The sequence below is a fragment of the Motacilla alba genome, chromosome 1A, assembly GCF_015832195.1.
Source record: "Motacilla alba alba isolate MOTALB_02 chromosome 1A, Motacilla_alba_V1.0_pri, whole genome shotgun sequence".
Lineage (NCBI taxonomy): Eukaryota > Metazoa > Chordata > Aves > Passeriformes > Motacillidae > Motacilla > Motacilla alba.
In genome coordinates, this window is record NC_052031.1 from 70,945,611 (window position 1) to 70,962,253 (window position 16,643).

Consider the following 16,643-nt stretch of genomic DNA (forward strand, 5'->3'; position numbering starts at 1 on the left):
AGAGAGCAGGAATCCCACCCTGTGCTTGAAAGCTTTGTCCAAACACTCCTGGAGCTCTGCCAGGCTGTCACCACCTCCCTGGGGAGCCTGTTCAGTGCCCAGCCACCCTCTGGGTGAAAAACCTTCTCCTGATACCCAACCTGACCCTCTCCCTGCACGGCTGCACATGGATCACCTTGAGCTGGATCAGCCTCCACGTCTGAAAGGAAGTTGTACTCTGGAAGACAGCTAAGAAAGGGCTTTTTCCACAACAAAAAAAAGGCATCACTTTGTCCCCAGAAAGGTACACATGACTTCAGGCCTCAATCCAGCAGACACAATAATTTTTGTTGGATTTTCCTGTCCCTTATGTGATGTTGACCTAAGCACAGGGGCCCTCCTGTCACCTTCTGGCACATCCCTAATTTCATCTTCACTTTGCACCCTGGAATCCTCAGCAAAGATGAGCCCAGAGATGCCCCTGACGTGGGGCTGTGCTGCAGAACCTCCCAACAGCTTTTGCAGAAGGATCACTCCTGTGGAAACCCAGGGCACAGGGAATATTTCCCTGTCTGCTCTGGGGTGCCCTGACCCCCAGGGCAGCACTGACCCTGACCCTCATCCATGGAGAAAGCTTCCTATGCTTCAAGATAGACTGGAACCCACAGAAGTGTGAAATGGATTCCAGAGAGCAGTGTGGGTGTGTCACTGGGTGAGAAATTGAGGGTTTGGGATTTTCAGTGTGTTGTGGGTGGGAGCAAGCTGGAGGGCACAGGGTGTCATCCTGGGTTTCTTCTTCATGCTTCTCCTTCCTCCTCCTCCATGGGTTTGGGTGGCATTTTGGAACTGGGCAGAACAGTCTGCACTGGGGCTCTGTGGGATCAGTTATTGGGTTAAAAGGGGAAATAATCCAGGTGTCAGCTCTTAATTAAGTTTAGTCTGAAAAGCCCTTGGAACAAGAGATTGTTGGCCACTTTGTGCCTTCTGATGCAAAGCTGCAGAGCTCACAGCACTGAGACTGTTCCACTGATAAATAATAAACACCTGAGTCCCAACATGAAACATCATCTCAAGCTCCTTCAACCCAGACCCAGAGAAACCCACAGCTGGAACCACCAGGAGGGTTTCCCCTCTCACTGCAGAGCCCAACACAGGAGAAGCTGAACTTCAGATGCCTTCCTCCACACATCTGGGGGTTACAGGCTGCCTCCAGGAAGGGCTGCTTGGACTGCTGCTCCTACAGCAGGCAAATCTCCTCCTTTTTAAGGCACTGCTCATTTCCAGCCTGGCTTTTTCTCCTCTTTTTTTCCTCTCCCCTTCTTGTTTTGGGAAAGTTTGAAGGGAGGAGAGAATCAGTGAACTGAAGATTGCTGTGAAAACAGCAGAGCACAGACAGGAGAAGATAACAGAATGTTTTCCAAATCTTCACACAGACTCCCAGTCACAAAACCAGCCTGACTCGAACGTACAGCTCAAGCAACATGCACAAACAACATGGATCCATCCAGTGACCTGCATGGCACAAAGTTTTGTTTTCCAACACTGAGGCCAAAACCAAAATTTTGAAGAGGGTGAATACATTTTTGTTGCTTAAAAAATTTTTTTTGGTCAAAAATCACAGAGACTTTCAGGCTGGTATCAGATTTTTCAGCCTTAATGAACGTGTACTCTCCTTCAAAAGCACGTTCAGGCAGGGGTTTCCTGATTCCTTTAACAAACTGGAGGGCACATACTTCTGGTGTGATTTCCCAGAACAGTAATAATTCTGTTAAGGTCACTATCAAGCCATGCACAAATCACAGAATCATGGGCTATCCTGAACTGAAGGGACCCACAAGGATCACTGAAGTCCAGCTCCCAGACCTGCACAGAATCCCACCATGTGCCCATGCTTTTTCTTACAAAAATGCTTTTTTTTTTTTTCCCAAAATGCTCCTTCTAAACGCTTCCTCCTACAAAACTCGGCTAGAATAAAACATTTGTAAACAGGAAATATTCAAATTTAAAATTTAAGTCAATTTAAAACCCCAGAGCAGAGTTGTTTCAGATCGCTTACATCACTAATAAAAGCAAACCCGACATTTGTGAGTTCTGCAGCCAAAGGGCCATTCCCTGCACACCCTGTGAATATCTGCGTGCATGCACATGGTTAAACGCAGCACAGCACAAAATCCTGCAGCTGCAGGTAAGTAGGAATTCCCTGTTTGCATTCCATTTGTGGGAAAACACACTGAAGTTGCCAGTTTCTGCTGGGCCTCAGCTGACTAACCCAACATTGTATTATTTATAATTGCCCTGCCAGAACTAATATTAAATTTATTTTTATTTATTTTATTTTCATTCGTTTATTTTTTATCTCTTTGACAAATTCTTTTAGTCAAAATTCCCTGTGATGAGTGCCAAAAAATAAGAATATGAAAAGAGTTTTAAATCAGGACACACTATTACCTGCTTTGGGAGATGGGAAAGAGTAAGATAAGAATAATTTATTAATTTATGAATATTGTGATCATTGGCCTTGGAGGTGAAGTAGGAAAAAAATGGAGGGAAACATGATTCAACTCAGGAGGCACCTGATCAGCAGCCTGGAAAATGTGCCAGAGATGTAAGTGAAAACAGAGAACAGCTAAGGTAAAGGGATGTCTACAGGTGGTAGAGCTAACTTCTGCATTTTTGAGACCAAAATGCATCTCAGGGACTCGGCAGGCCAAGAAACAACACTTGGGTCTGACTCTCAGGACTCAAAGAAGAGCATAAGCTTTGGACAGGTTTCCTACGCAGGAACTAGCTTCATTCTAGAGGTGAAAATCTCATTTTCTTCATTTAGTCATCATTTTGGGCAACAAGTTTGAGTAAAGCTGCAGGATTTAGCCTGCTGCTGCCAAATATTTACAGAAAGAATCAAGACCGAGCATGTTTTAAGAAATTGCTTTCTTTACCCTCAATTCAGCATGGCAAGAAAGGGACACGAGTGACTCCAGCCAATGACCATAAATGTCACTGCTCGTGGATTACACCACATTTATTTATACATCCTGGAAGGGACTGGAGATTGGGTAGCTGACTAATGCTTGGGGTATAAATTGCTGAGAGGAGAAAACCAAACATCACTGTGAACTTCCTCCTCATACAAGCACATCCATCACATTCTGGTAATATCAGCTGCAGTTCCAATCAAAACTGAGCTGAACGATGGTTTTTAATCCAGATATCTGCAGCCGGTGCATGTCCACTCACCAAGTGAGACTCCTGAGTTTGCTGGGATGTATTTCCACAGAATTCAAGAGCTAGCATTCATCTCTGTGGCATCAGCTTCTCTTGTGTCTGCCATATCCCATAAAATCTCTTTTTTCCCCCTCAAAATTTGCAGAATATCTGATCACTGGAATCAAAGCATCCATCACATGAGTTGCCACAGACTGTGAACTTGGTATTTTACACGCTGGGTACCCCTCTGCCTCACAACCTCTGAAATATCCATTGAAAATTGCCTGGTGTTTCAAAGTGAAAAAGATGAGCTAAAGGCCTAAAGAAATTGTGCACCTGCCTCATCGTTTTCCACAGTGTTTCACTCTCAAACCTACTAAACACTGCTAAACAAACACTGTTAATAAATAATAAACACTGTTAACTATTTCACTGTGGCTGTAAGCAGGCAAGAATATGGACATAAAAGTGGCAATGGTGCTGTGACTGTGCTAATAAAGCCATTTTCTTTGGGTAACATGCTTTGCTGTCACTACCAGCTTGGATTGTCAGAGCACAGTGGAATTCCTCTTGGCAAAACAGCAAGTTTGATAGCAAAATTCACATAAATCTTCAGAATTTTCAAAGCAAAACAGAGTACCAAAGTCACACACACCACATATCAGGCAATGTTTGACTACAAAGCCAGGCCCAACAAAGCCTGAGTGCACAAGCAAAGGATAAAGCAGGAATGTTTTCTCTGAGGATATAGCACTCAATATCATTCTCTGTTTAACCCTTTATTGCATCTGCTTGTGTCAGTCACTTAGACACTCTGTTGTTTCCCCCCACTTTTTTTTTATTATATATATATATATATATATAATATAATGCCTTTACTTTTCAATGCATTAAAAGCTATTGCAGCCACCCCAGAGCATTCCCATTGCACTTATCTATGCTGTGCCAAATATGCAATAAATAGGTGTAGGAGAGCCTTCTCCTGCTGCAATGAGCCCCGCTCTCCTGGCCTGATAGGTTTTTTTTTTTTGAGCTAGGTCTTGTGAGCTCTGCGAATTTATCATAGCCCAGACAGCCCAGCTACTCTGAATGGCATAAAATTAGTAGGGTGGCTTTTGAGGTAGTGTTGGAAACTGAAAAATATTTAATGAAAAATAAATTAATAAGGTTTTTATAGAGAAAAACTGAGATAGGGGCAAGAGGTTTTTGCTTCTGCTAAAACACACCATAAAAAAATTTTTTTTTTTTTTTTGTTATTTCCTTTTCCTAGTGAATTACCTGGGTGGGACTTCTTGGCCTCCATCTAATTGGACAGCCTCAGGTCTGAGGTGAAGTCTAAAAAGTCCTATGAGGTGTTTTTGTACTAAATTAGGAGAGAAACTTTTGGGCTTTCTGCCTTTTTAAGCAGACAAAGAATAATTTAGTTACTCTATTTAAAAGACAGCACTTTCCTACACTGGCCCTGCAGCCTCTTGTCCCATATCTCCTAGAGAGCCATGGCCACTGTCCTGCTGTGCTGCATCTCAGCACAGCCATGAAATCACCTGAAATCAGTAAATCAGGGAACAGCATCCTGCAGCTGCGGCTGCCCAAGGAATCAGGGAGAACAGAGCTGGCCTGACTGGCTGCACACCTGGATACAGTGATACACACAGCTGGATACACACAGCTGAATTCCACACAGGTGAAACATAGCCCCAGAGAAAGGGAAAAGAGCAGCTTTCCAGTGAAGCACAGAACAGCATTGATTTCCACAAACGAGGCTCGGCCTGAGCTGCCCAGGGAATGATTGCTTGAGCCTGTGCTATGGCAGGAACATGAGGACACGAACAGGCTCACGAGAACGTGAACATGAACAGGCTCCTGAGAACACGAACATGAACAGGCTCATGGAAACATGAACAGGCTCACGAGAACATGAACAGGCTCATGAGAACACGAACATGAACAGGCTCATGAGAACATGAACAGGCTCCTGAGAACATGAACAGGCTCACGAGAACACGAACAGGCTCGTGGAAACATGAGCATGAACAGGCTCCTGAGAACATGAACAGGCTCACGAGAACATGAACAGGCTCATGAGAACATGAACAGGCTCATGAGAACACGAGCATGAACAGGCTCACGAGAACATGAACAGGCTCCTGAGAACACGAACATGAACAGGCTCCTGAGAACACGAACAGGCTCACGAGAACATGAACAGGCTCACGAGAACACGAACAGGCTCGTGGAAACATGAGCATGAACAGGCTCCTGAGAACATGAACAGGCTCACGAGAACATGAGCAGGCTCACGAGAACATGAACATGAACAGGCTCATGGAAACAAGAACATGAACAGGCTCATGAGAACATGAACAGGCTCCTGAGAACATGAGCATGAACAGGCTCACGAGAACATGAACAGGCTCACGAGAACATGAAATGTCACTTCTGGTGGGAACCCAGCACCCTTCTCCTCTCCCCTCTACCAAAACTGACCCCTTTCCCCCTTTCTACCTCCACACCCCCAGTTCCTCAGTGGCAAGCCACGGGCTGCTGGTGGCCACCCACACTCACCCTTGCTCCAGGCTGCACCTGACAGATGGCTCAGGAGTGACTGAGGGAGAGCTGCAGCCCCTCACTGCCCCGAGTTCCTCCCTCCTCCCACAGCCAGGTCCCCTCTCTCCAGCAGAGCAGCTCAGCCTTCCAGCTGCTCATCTCTCTTTCAAAGAAAACTTAGGAAGAAAAGCAGCTGGGAGTCAGGAAGACAGCCAAGTTTGTTTGCCCTTGAAAGGAGGTGGTCACACACAGAGAAAGGCAAAATGCACAGAGAGCTCCTCAGGAAATAAATCCACCCTGCTATCTCCTCTGGGCATTAGTCAAAAGCTCCAGGAGCCGGGCAGCAGGAGCCCTTTGTCACAATCCTGAGGTACATTTCTTCTGTGCTTTTTCAACACGTGCAAAGGAAGCCCCAGCCTAAGGGCACACACAGTGCCAGGAGGAAACGCCTTACCCATGGGCCAGGGCTGCCTCTCACCGTGTGTAAAAGTCAGACTGACAGCTTCACTCAGGGCCAGAAACCTCCTCAGAATATAAAGGCAACTTCTATAAGCAACAGGGTCAGCAAAGAAGGCTTAAATAAGTTTCAGAGAAACTGTGACCATGCATATATGTGTACATTTGCAATAACAGCCACAGGTGACTCCTGCGAGTCAGCAGGAGTGTATTTCTACAGAATGAAACTTCTGGAAAACAGGGAAGACAAGGGCTAAATACTTGGAGGGCAAGAAAAAATGTTTTCTCCCTAAGATCACCCCTAAAGTGTGAAAACCAGAGTCAGAGAAGCCTGGTTACCCACCACTTCCCCTTGAAAATCTCAGGTGCTGGCAGTGCTGTAGGCTGTGGAGTGAAAGGCAGGGACACCTGCACACTGGGAACCCTCTGGCTGAGGGGAAAAATCCTCCAGGCAGGTGCCAAAGCAGAGAGTGAAGCACACTTCAGTTCTCAGCATGCCTGTGCTTCATCCAGCAGGGCTCTCAGATACTCTTCCAAGCCTTCCATTTTTGTGTGATCAAATTGAATCATAAAGTTTTCTTACTGAGCTAAGAATCCAGCTAATAACAGAATCCAGTTAATAAGAGATTTGCTACAGGTTAACAGATTGCCTGAATGAAATGCCAGCAATGAGAGCCAACATAACTGATTAAAAAGGGTCAAGCTGCATTAAATAGAGGGCAAACAATAGCTCTGTAGATTTTTGTATCTGATGGCCACAGGTTTCAGAGGAGCACAAACCAGAACAATTAGTGGAAAGGCTGAGCTGGGGGAGAGGAGGTAGGAAGTAAAAAAAACAGAAATAAAAGCCTCCATGAATGAAAAGAAAAGAGGGAGGACAAGGAAGAGAGAGGACAAGGAAAAGAAAGAGAGAGGACAAGGAAAAGAAAGAGAGAGGACAAGGAAAAGAAAGAGAGAGGACAAGGAAAAGAGGACAACAGCTACTCAGCCCATCAAGAATCTCCTGAAGTGCCACTGAGATCAAACAGGAGAAAGGGCTGAAGGACTCTCAATACTGTGATGTGCATCATTTCTAGGGGATGTGAAGAATTAAAATCCCTCCTAATATTATTTAGGTACAGAGCTTACATTAGGCAGAGGAGAAGAAGGCAAAGAAGAAAAAGCACTTGGCAATGAAACGTTAACAGAAGTTATATATAGCTCTTATTTTAAAAAAAACCAATCATATGAAAAGTAGGTTTTACCTACCTTTCTCTCTCCTAGAGAAAGGAGAAATTAATATAGGGCAGAAAAAAAGAAAAAGGAAAATAAGCTGAAATTGAGAACAGTAATCTAATTCTTCAGCACATGATCTGGAGAACAGAAAGATACCCCAGAGGCTGTTTTGCACCCTGAATGCCCACAGTAAGGGCAAGAAATTTAAACTGGACAAGACATTCAATGGATAAAGAAAGTGCTAATCAGAAAACACATGAGAAATTAACTAAAGAAAAAAAAATCCATTCACACTGAGCTCTGGAAACAAGCCAACAAAAAATGGTGCAAGTAGCACTCCAGGGAGTCAGGGTTTGGAAATAACTTCTACCATGGCCCAGCATACACACATTGCTCAGCCTTTCCTCACGGGAGCAGTGCTCCATCGCTCTGATTCCCCTGGTGCCTCCTCTGGGCTTCAGCAGGTGCTGCTTCCTCTTCAGAACCATGAAAAATGTACATGATGCATCAGCACTCCTGCAGCCCACCACTCACAGTCTGCAGTCACTTGCTGCAACAACAAATACTCTTTCCTGCCTGAGATTTGGAGCAGGATTCAGGCACCAAATGGGCTGCAGGACAGTAAGAAGATTTTCATCACTGAATGTATTTTTATAATGACAATATCATTTTTTATTTATTAGGATGTTTGATCTTCAGTTTCCTTTGAGTAAGCTTTTTTTTTACCAGAGATACACCTGGAACTCTAAGCCTCCAATCCATCCAGTCAACAACAAGCAATTATTGGATTTATAATCCAATCCAATAATAAGCAAAGATTGGATTTATATTGGTTTTTTAATACTTTTCAAATGTCCAGAAATAGTATCAGCATATCTCATTTATCAGGAGTACTGCCTGGCTATACAGCTTATTTTCTAACACCAACTATTTCAAAAATGCTTCTGAATGTATGCTGTGGTAAATCACATTTCTAAATTGACCTGTACTTAAACTGCGATGAAACTTTCATAAAATGTTAATACTTCTTGCTCTGAAAAATGTGATTATTAAGCAAGGGCCTTAGGGTGCCCAACAAAATCAACAAGTGTTTTGCTTTTGCTTTAAGCCACACAATTCTCTTATTATTCTCTGCACTGAAAAGAACACTGTTTGCTGTGTCAACACAGCAAATGTCCAACAGTAAATACTGGAGCATATGAAACAGCATATTTATTTGTCAGAATACTTTTGAGGAGAAAGGCTTGTTTGTGGATGTGAGAAGACCAAGGGACACTTTCCAGTTTCTCACTGCTTTTGGGGGTAATTTTAAAGAGTAATACCTCAATAAGGGAAGCACTCTCAGAATCAGGTTGCAGAAGATGTGCTATTTGACACCCTTGTGTTTTTTTAATCATATATTGAAAAGAAAGGAAAATTAGAGATAATTTAAAAGCAGAAATCTGTTCCTTGACTTTGTAAACAAAGGTGGCTTGCAGCCAGAGGAATGTGGTGCTTACATTCCTGACTCACTCCTGCATTTTGCCACCAGTAAATCCACAGGCATTCTGTGCTTACTGGAGAGTATTTTCCAAAAATTATAAAAAACAAATACAAAAGTTGTCTGTAAGTTGTAACTTTCTAAAGGAGAATTTTTCAAAGTTAATGTCCATATTATTCCTACTTGCATAAGCCCCCATTTCCAGATGCCAGCAAGGGGATTGTTAAGGTCATGCTTTTTCTGTCAAACAAGATTTTGATTTTAAAACCAGACAAACATATTTATAATTTCATGAATTCTGCCCAGAAGAGAGGGTCATGCTGACCTTTTCAGAGAAATTACATGACAAAGGACAAAGTGATCCTGATAGCATCGTGCCACTAGGAAAAAAAATCATGCTCCAAAAACTTCATCAAGTTCAACCTCTGAGGCACCAGCAGAGTTAAATGATAGGAAAATGAATCATCAAAAGGGACTGATAAAAAAAAAAGACAAAAAACATTGCAGAAGAGTTTCTCCCTTTGCAAATGGTAGAGGAAGAGAGAGAGGGAAAGAGAGAAAAGAGAGGGGGAGGGAAATAAGCTATGCAGTCAGAAAGCAAAAGGCCAGAAGACAAGAAACGTGCTTTTCTGTGTGTGCAGCATTTCTATGGGTAGATGTACACTGGCCTCACTTACTCAGAAAAGGAAAATTTGTTTACTTTGTTGGTTATTGCAAATCTTTATGATAAATACATTTAATTTGCAACGTTCTTTCTTCCACTTCAGTACTGTTTACAGATCAGCCTCAGCAGAGCTCATCTTAAAATGCCACACCTCAAAATATGTTTCCTGCATACATTCTGTAAATTAATTTCCCACAAACTCCAGAGAAACATTTGCCATTTCCCTGTACATCAGGCTGGTCAGAGGCTTAAGGCAGGCAACGCTCAGCCCTCATCAGAATTACAATCCCTGTGCCTCTGCTGTTGTTCACACGGGAATTGTCAGGCACTCCTACGAGAGCAGGTTTAGATTAGATAAAAGGAGGAAATGCTTCTCTGTGAGGGGGGTGAGGCCCTGGCACAGGCTGCCCACAGAAGCTGTGGCTGCCCCTGGATCCCTGGCAGTGCCCAAGGCCAGGTGGGATGGGGCTCTGAGATGTGAGGTCTAGCAAAAAGGTGACCCTGACCAGGCAGGAGACTGGAATTAGATAATTTTTAAGGTCCCTTCTAACCCAAGTTATTCTATCATTCTAAATATTTCTATGAAGTTGCTAAGTGCAATTTTCCTTTCAGCCTTTCCCGTGCTGTTGGAATTATGATTTGTCAGACATTAAATTTTTCTTTTTTTTTTAAATAAGAGCCTTAAAATGTTGCAGGGTTTTCTGGTCTGTTTCATCCTGTGGGGGGGTACACCATTTTTCTAATGGGATGTCTGTGCTAAAGACAAAGATGCCACAAGTAATTTGCAGCCCTAAGTCACCAGGTGCTTCCAATCACTGACAGTTAAACCACTAGGTTAAATCACAGTTAAACCACTAGGTTAAATCACAGTTAAACCACTAGGTTAAATCACAGTTAAACCACTAGGTTTTCTAGGCCCATTATTCTGACAAGTAATGGTGACACCTGAATTCATCTCCAGTTGCAAATCTCTCTTGACCACAATGCCTCCTGAGCAAACTCTGGGTCTGCATGTGTTAAAAACACCACTAATTATACCTTTTATTCAATTTTTTTTCCACAAGGGATTCCTTCTGGGGCTGTTCTATCCTGCAAGGATGAGATGTGAGTTGCACATGACACGTGCAGAAGTCTCATATCCATGGCATTTCTCCATTATGCAATATTTAAACTGTCATTGCTGCAAGAAATCAAGGTCAGGAGAGAAGGATCAACTTCCAGGTGGGAAGAACAAATAACTTAAGTTTTGGATTTGAAAATATACTTCTGTGCATCTCCTTAGCAGCGGAGCAGCACTCTCCCCTTGCTAGCAACCTTTGTTCAGCTTGGTCCGAATTCCACATCAGCCAGTGCTGCTTTTTCAGGTGCAAGCATTGTATTTGTCCAGAGACACATGTTGGCAAACAGATTTGTTTGATGGGAAAACATGCAGAGCCATCAAACCACGCAGAACTTGGTAACACTCCAGGAAAAAAAAAATTTGTTCTGCGGAGTGCAAGGGGTGTGACCCCACAAAGGAAAGAATAAACCTGTCAAAAATGGGTTTGTCAAAAGGAAAGACGAATGTGGCTACAAAGATCCTGCAAGAAAACTACAGTCACTGCAGAATATCCTTACCTCTGCAAACAGTAGAATTTTTACTCATTTCATTAAGTCCTCAGAGCAACCTGAGATAGGCTTACCACTTCTGTGCAGTCAAAATAAAGCCACACAAAAAACAGAAGATTATCTTGGTTCCATTCCTTACTCAGAATGATCAAGCTCCGTTTCCAGAACTGCAAATCACAGCATGACTTTCTGCCATCACCTGCTTACCTGTGAAACGTGGAGAGCATTTGGAGATTCCTGAGATGGAAGTGGTCTTAGCACACCATAAAAATTAATGGCAGAACAAAAAAAAAAAAAACCAAGAAAACAAACAACCGAAAAAGAAAACACCCAAACAAAACAAAATAAAAAAAAAAAAAAAACAGAAAAATAAATTGTTTAAGCAAAAGTCTTCAAAGTAAATCTATTTTATAGTCACAATGGTACTAAATCCCCTGGTTTAAAATGCAACTTCTTACTTATGGAAAAACTACAGCCAGAGTTTTAAAACACTACACAGAAACCCTGTACTGAAGGAAATTCTCAGTGGCAAGGCACCTGTGGCAGAAAGGCAGGACACAACCTCGTGTACAATAAGCACTACAGTTGTTCATCAAAATCCCCTGAAGAAATGACAGAAAAATAAATCAGTTCACAGAAGAAGCCTCTGTCTCAGTTCTGATAGTTTTATTTATCAACAAACAAGTTTAGCCCTGCGACAAGACTACATTAAGGGAACTATTAAGCTAAATGTGCCTAAATGTTATTTGTTTCACCTATCAAAAGTTATTAGTATCAGAGCCACTGCCAACATACAGGCTTGGAAAGAGAGACACAAAAGCTGCTGGTTTCAGGCTATTCTTTTACAGCACAGGTTGGACTCTGCATGGATAGGAGCTTTTTCCCTTACCCAACACTAACACAGCAAGTCAGGAGACAGCACAAAACCTCAAAAAGTTAAAGGTTAAATCCTTATCTTCGATGAAAATCACCCTGGGGAGAATTATGTGTGCACAACTAAATCACCAGTGAACATTGTGTGTATATATATATAAATGTGGATACCCTGGGCTGCCTGGCCACATCAGCACAGGGGCATTGCTGGACCCAGCTGCCTACAACAGATACCCCAAAATGTCCTGCAGACACACAGCGTTTGAAGCACCTGCTTTAGAGTTATCCACAATATTAACTTACATGCTATTTCTGCCAGAATTCGATGATTCAAAATCTTGGCCCACGAGCAGAGGAACAAGGGGCATCTCTGACCACATCCAAACTACCAGCTCCCTCCTGCATTGTCTTGAAACTTTGCAGGGAGAGGCAGCAAAGCCATTTGAAGGGTGGCTCCTAACAACTTTTCGGCAGCAGCCCCCGCATCAAAATCCACCCAGCATTGCACCAGGGATTGATGTCAGCTGGAACTCGTTGCCCAAATCCAGGAGGCAGCCCAGGGGCAATCTTCTACACAATGAGCATGAGCAGAGCACCAGGAGATGGATAGGAGGTGCAAAGAACTGGAGATGTACAAAAACCATGCAGATAAAGGCATTTCTGGCAGGCTGGGATTCCCTGGTGGTCCCTCCCTCACCTGGGGACAATGCTGGGAGCCCTCTGGAATCTCTGGGTTCATGTACCTGTCTCTGTGGGTCACTGCTCTTCCCTGGAGCTGTGCCTGTCCCTGTGGGTCTGTGCTGTTCCCTGGAGCTGTGGAAGCTCTGGCTGTGCCTATACCTGTCCCTGTGGGTCTGTGCCCTTCCCTGGAGCTGCTGAGATTCCCTGGATGCACCTGGCTGCTGGCCAGCCCCTGAGCCAGGACCCGCAGGAGAGGCACACACTGCATGAGGGTCACCCCAGCTCTGGGCTTGCTCCCCTCTGAGCAGCTCTGCTTCCACGGCCCCCTCACATGCTCCTGCCCTGCCAAAAAAGTACTGCTATCACCTTAGAAAACCCAGACTGTTTTATTAATAGCCCAGACGAAGCATTGTTCTGGGAACAGCATCTGTGAGTGGCCAGGACAGCAGGAAACAATCAGATGAAGTGATGCTGGCTGTCACAGGGATGCTGGAGAGGAGACGAGGGAGGGGAAAACATACACAAATATAAAGTTATGTGGGGAAAAACAAATGTTCTATGCTGAAAGCTTATCGCTTCCCAAAGCTGAATTGGCAGGTGCTGAGGTGGCTCTGGGCTTGACCTAGCTGGAGCCAGGCTTCTCTCCACTGGTGCCCATCTGCCCAGGGGCAGGGCAGGTGACCAGGGAAGAGGGTGCCTGCAAAGGGAGCAGTGCCATGGTCCCCAGTACTGCAAATTGCCCTGGCAGAACTAATCCAGGCTGCCACAGGCAGTGACAATTAAGGGGAAGTGACACAACTGCTGAGGTCTGAAAATGAGGTAACAGAATAGAACTGTCACCATGCTTCCCAGGGCAATGATAAACGATGTCACCTCTGTTTGTGGATGTTCCAGGTGAGAAGCAAGCTTCAACCACACAAATTAGAGAAGGGGAATGAAAAGGTATTACACACACAAATAAAAGAATTGATAAATTATATAATTGACAAATGATATAATTGACAAATGATAAATTATATCATCTCTGTTTCAGGATGTCCCAGGTGAGAAGCAAGCTTTAACCACACAAATTAGAGAAGGGGAATGAAAAGGTATTACACACACAAATAAAAGAATTGATAAGTGATATAATTGACAAATGATAAATGATGTCATCTCTGTTTCAGGATGTCCCAGGTGAGAAGCAAGCTTTAACCACACAAATTAGAGAAGGAGAATGAAAAGGTATTACACCCAAGAATACAAGAATTAGGTTTCTCTTGTACTGCATACATTTGGCTTGCATTCTTGCTATGTACCACCTCACTGTGCACACTGAGAACCCCTGTGCTCTTCTCCCTGAGCAAACAGGCTCCATATCTAAGCACATATCCATTCCAGCTATTATTGTGCTCTCCACATGGCTGACTCACAATGGGTGGGCTACAAGGCTCAGGTAATCCTTAAATGTTATTCACAGGATTCCCCATTTCTGGAGAAACTAAATTGGCTTCCCTCAGCAGTCAGCTGGTCCAATTACACTTTTCATATGTCTTTTATCCTCTTTCTAAATTCTGAGCTTGTTTAGGTATTTGCTTTTGTGCAGACAATCTAAAAGAAATGGGGAGCTATCCAGATTTCATTTTGAAAAGCTAGCACTAACACAAGCCACACAAAGGCTGTTACATTAATATTTTATTTGGCAAATACACCAATCCCAGAACAAATCATACTATTCATAAAGTAAAATATCCTCCATGCAGATTAGCAGTCCCTTCACACCAGGAGGTTAAAAAATGAGTACATAGTTCTGCTTCCAAGGAAAAAGGCCTGCAAAATGGTACCAGAACTTAAAAAGGTAAAATTTGCATTTTTCTCCCAGTCAGCTACTCACATTCAGGTGCCTTACAATAAACAATTAGAAGGGCTTCATATGGCATGCTTAGGTGTATACGGGACAATAACTGATTTCTCTTGTTTTAATTGAAGTGCTTTCTGACTGTGAATTAACTAAAGACTCCATCAGAATCACAGGTCATCTCAGACATGTGACGTCTCATGAAAAGAGACTAACACAGCAAGTCAGGAGACAGCACAAAACCTCAAAAAACTAAAAGTTAAAACTTTTCTTAGGTGAAAATCACCCTGGAGAGAATTACATGTACATAACTAAATAACGAATTTATAATGAATAATAACGAAGTGCTAAAGAGCAGTGCTCTTAGAGGCTCACATCTTTTCTGCTTTCCCCTAACAAAGGCAAGCTTAAAGATTAATGTTCCAGTAAGAGCCAAAGCAAAATAAACTTCTCACAGATCCATGGTAATAATGTTTACTCGCACTCACAGAAACGAAAGCAGAACCCAGTCAACATATTTTCACTGGCAAGCTCCTGAGTGTTTTTGCTAACTGCTGTACTTTCAACTAACAAAAATATTATGACAGCACAAAACATTCATTTAGCTGGTATTTAACTAGGCATTAATTTATTTTCAAGTCTAATGTGTCAAAATTACAAAGCTTGCCACACAAATGTTTCTGGAGGGAATATCCTAGTGGTAATCACTGCAGAAATAAAGAAAACACGCTGATCTCTGGATATCTCGTTGAAGAACACACCAAAAGCAGCTAAACTCTGCTTTTGAATGCACTGAAATGACAATAGAATGAGTAAGCATGTTGCAGGGGCATCTCCAAGCAGCCTGGTGAACATTTGGGAGCCAGCATCGCACCGAGCAGCTGTCCTGGCTCGGCAGGTCCAGGTGTGAGCTGCAGTGTGGGTACAGCCTGGTCTCCCTTGGCCTCAGGATGAGCTGTAGCTCGAAAAGGTAGAGGGGCACACTCGGCCTCAGGATGAATTGTGGCTCGAAAATGTAGAAAACGTTGCGAGGAGTCTGCTGTCAGCTCCCACTCAGCCCGGGCGATTACACCACCTGCACGGCCTTGCCTTTATCTAACACTGCGGCGAGCTCTCATGAGAACATCTCTCTGTTTGACAGCAGAAATGATTAACGGGAATGTTTTCAGCTAGGAGAACCCTATAAGAGCCCAAAAGACCGCGGCGCCGGGTACCCCTTCCGTGGAGCAGAGCAGCCCGGCATGCTGCGCCCCGAGCCGGCGGCGGCGCGGAGCGAGCCCGCAGCGCCCGGCGCGCCCAGCTCCGGCAGAGCCGTAAGATCCCCCGCAGCTCTCCCCTGCCCGGGGGGGGTCACTCCGCACTCCAGCCCGTGCGGGGAACACAGCCCCGGGCATCCCTGCCGGCCCGCTGCAGGCTGGGTGCCCTGGGAACAGCGCTCTGGAGCGGGAACGGGGAGGGATGCCCTGGGAACAGCGCTCTGGAGCGGGACAGGGCACAGGGATGCCCCAGGAACAGCGCTCCGGAGCGGGACAGGGCACAGGGATGCCCCGGGAACAGCGCTCCGGAGCGGGACAGGGCACAGGGATGCCCCGGGAACAGCGCTCCGGAGCGGGACAGGGCACAGGGATGCCCCGGGAACAGCGCTCCGGAGCGGGACAGGGCACAGGGATGCCCCGGGAACAGCGCTCCGGAGCGGGACAGGGCACAGGGATGCCCTGGGAACAGCGCTCTGGAACGGGCACGGGACACAGGGAGGGCTCCCCCTTCAATCGCCGCTCCGGAGCGGACACCGGGAGGGATCGCCCTGGAATCATCGCTCCGGAGCGGGCACGGGGCCCCGGGCGCGCCGGGGCTTTGTCCCCGGGCTGTCCCCGTGGCTGGGGACAGTGACCCTGCAGCCCCGCAGAGCCCGGCTCAGCGCAGCCGGGGCCGAGCGGCGCTGACCTCAACACAGCCCAGCCTCACACCCCCGGCCGGCAGCCGCCCCCCGAGGCCGGGGAAGCTCCCGGTGCCTCCCTCCATGGGGGCTGCCGGGGCAGCGGGGCGGGACGCGCCCATCGCCCCGAGCGGCCGCTGCCGGGGGACAGGGGGACGCG

At 45.1% G+C, this 16,643-nt stretch overlaps 1 protein-coding gene across 2 annotated transcripts in view; it reads right to left on the minus strand.

The window, feature by feature from the left end:
• The window catches only part of LOC119708705 (solute carrier organic anion transporter family member 1A2-like), a 45,018-nt gene extending 39,193 nt beyond the window's left edge, over nt 1–5,825 (minus strand). Inside the window, exon 1 of one of the 2 annotated variants that reach the window (XM_038155404.1) lies at nt 5,752–5,825. The gene's annotated coding sequence lies outside the window, so the exon portion shown is untranslated. The remainder of the gene's footprint in view (nt 1–5,751) is intronic. The other variant, XM_038155406.1, reaches the window with a different exon arrangement.
• Nucleotides 5,826–16,643: the final 10,818 nt, after the last annotated feature.